This window comes from Schistocerca cancellata, chromosome 2 (genome assembly GCF_023864275.1).
Source record: "Schistocerca cancellata isolate TAMUIC-IGC-003103 chromosome 2, iqSchCanc2.1, whole genome shotgun sequence".
NCBI classification, from domain to species: domain Eukaryota; kingdom Metazoa; phylum Arthropoda; class Insecta; order Orthoptera; family Acrididae; genus Schistocerca; species Schistocerca cancellata.
Window position 1 is genome coordinate 318,594,284 of NC_064627.1, and position 3,257 is coordinate 318,597,540.

A 3,257-nucleotide genomic window follows, 5' to 3' on the forward strand; every position below is an offset into this window, starting at 1 on the left:
TTCAATGCGAGATGCTTATAACAGTTTCCACAACGAAACTTTGTCTCGAAACCTGGCAGAAAATCCAAAGCGATTCTGGTTGTATGTGAAGTGTGTTAGCGGCAAGAAACAATCAATGCCTTCTCTGAGCGATAGCAATGGAGATACTATCGAAGACAGTGCTGCCAAAGCAGAGTTACTTAACACAGCCCTCCGAAATGCCTTCACAAAAGAAGACGAAGTAAATATTCCTGAATTATAATTGAGAACAGCTGCAAACATGAGTAACGTAGAAATAAATATCCTCGGAGTAGTGAAGCAACTTAAATCAATAAAAGCAAGTCTTCTGCTCCAGACTGTATACCAATTAGGTTCCTTTCGGAGTATGCTGATGCATTAGCTCCATACTTAACAATCATATACAACCAATAAAAGCAAGTCTTCTGCTCCAGACTGTATACCAATTAGGTTCCTTTCGGAGTATGCTGATGCATTAGCTCCATACTTAACAATCATATACAACCGTTCGATCGACGAAAGATCCGTATCCAAAGACTGGAAAGTTGCACAGGTCACACCAATATTCAAAAAAGGTAGTAGGAGTAATCCAATAACTTACAGGCCCATATCGTTAACGTCGATATGCAGCAGGATTTTAGAAGATATATTATGTTCGAACGTAATGAATTACCTCGAAGAAAACTGTCTATTGACACACAGTCAACATGGGTTTAGAAAACATCGTTCCTGTGACACACAACTATCTCTTTATTCACATGAAGTTCTGAGTGCTATTGACCAGGGATTTCAGATCGATTCCGTATTTCTGGATTTCCGGAAGGCTTTTGACACCGTACCACACAAGCGGCTCGTATTGAAATTGCGTGCTTATGGAATATCGCCACAGTTATGTGACTGGACCTGTGATTTCCTGTCAGAGAGGTCACAGTTCGTTGTAATTGACGGAAAGTCATCGAATAAAAGTGATATCTGGCGTTCCCCAAGGTAGTGTTATAGGCTCTTTGCTGTTCCTTATCTATATAAACGATTTAGGAGACAATTTGAGCAGCCGTCTTCGGTTGTTTGCAGATGACGCTGTCGTTTATCGGCTAATAAAGTCATCAGAAGATCAAAACAAATTGCAAAACGATTTAGAAGAAATATCGGAATGGTGCGAAAAGTGGCAGTTGACCTTAAATAACGAAAAGTGTGAGGTCATCCACATGAGTGATAAAAGTATTTCGTTAAACTTCGGTTACACGATAAATCAGTCTAATCGAAAATCCGCAAATTCAAGTAAATACCTAGGTATTACAATTACGAACAATTTAATTTGGAAGGAACACACAGAAAATGTTGTGCGGAAGGCTAACCAAAGACTGCGTTTCATTGGAAGGACACTTAGAAAATGTAACAGACCTACTAAGGATACTGCCTACACTACGCTTGTCCGTCCTCTTTTAGAATACTGTTGCGGGGTGCGGTATCTTTACCAGATAGGACTGACTGAGTACATCGAAAAAGTTCAAAGAAAGGCAGCACGTTTTGTATTATCGCGAAATATGGGAGAGTGTGTCACAGAAAAGATACAGGATTTGGGATGGACATCATTAAAAGAAAGGCGTTTTTCATTGCGATGGAATCTTAGGACGAAATTTCAATCACCAACTTTCCATTCCGAATGTGAAAATATTTTGTTGACATCAACTTACATAGGGAGGAACGATCACAAAGATAAAATAAGGGAAATCAGAATTCGTACGGAAAGATATAGGTGTTCATTCTTTCCGCGCGCTATACGAGATTGGAATAATAGAGAATTGTGAAGGTGGTTCGATGAACCCTCTGCCAGGAATTTATATGTGATTTGCAGAGTATCCATGTAGATGTACCGGGTGATCAAAAAGTCAGTATAAATTTGAAAACTTAATAAACCACGGAATAATGTAGATAGAGAGGTAAAAATTAACACACATGCTTGGAATGACATGGGGTTTTATTAGAACAAAAAAAAAAAAGAAACGAAGTTCTCAAAATGTCCGACAGATGGCGCTAGACAGCAAAACGTCAGTGACTGCACATGACAATCATGTATAAAAGGAGGTGTAATGAGAGAGGGAATCAGTTGCACCAGCAGTCGCAGCATGTTGACGTTACCTGAAAAGGCGCTTTTAGTGAATCTGTATTATCAGAATGGGGAATGTGCTAGTTCAGTGTTACGATCCTATCGCCATAGGAAGGGGATTCGAACGGGTAAAGGTCCGTTGACAAATGCAGCTGTGGCGAGACTGATTTCTAAGTTCGAAGCCACGGGTTGTTTAGACTAAAGACCCTGTAGTAGTCGACCGAGCACAAGGTGTAATGCTGCTGAGACAGTTCAGGAAGAAATAGAGACTTTAGCAGTTTCATTTATGCATGGGGAAGTCAGCGCTCGTGCAGTCGCACGTCGCATCAGCATTCCATACACTACTGTTTGGTTGGCACTGAGGCATACCCTCCGATGCTATCCGTACATAATCCATCGGCATCATAAACTGTTACCTGGCGATTTAGGGAAGCGGAGGACATTTGCAGTGTGGGCGTTTCAAAAGATGGTAGAAGATGACGATTGGTTGAGTAACGTGTTGTGGACCGATGAATCTCATTTCATGCTCCGAGGGTCTGTTAACGCCCACAACTGCAGAATTTGGGCTACCGAAAATCCTAGAACTGTCGTGGAAACTCCATTGCACAACGAGAAAATCACGGTATGGGTTGAGTTTACCACATCTACCGTTATCGGGCTTTTTTTCTTTGAGAAAATGCGTGATTCTGGTTTTGTAACTGCTATCGTGACGGGTGAGAGGTACGCCGATGTGTTACAGAATCGCATCATCCTCAGCCTGGCTGATAAACACCTGCTGGAACGTACGATGTTTATGCAGGATGGCGCTCCAACCCATATTGCTAGACACGTGAAGTATCTCTTGTGCGCGTTGTTTGGTGATGATCGTGTGCTCATCCACTTTCGTGATGCTTGGCTTCCCTGCGATTATTAGCTTTGGGGTTACCTGAAGTCGCACGTGTATCGTGATCAACCAACATCTCTAGGGATGCTGAAAGACAACATCCGACGCCAATGCCTCACCGTAACTCCGGGCATGCTTTACAGTGATGTTCACAACATGGTTCCTCAACTACAGCTATTGTTGAGGAATGATGGTGGACATATTGAGCTTTTCCTGTAAAGAACATCATCTTTGCTTTGTCTTACTTTATTATGCTAGTAATTGCTATTC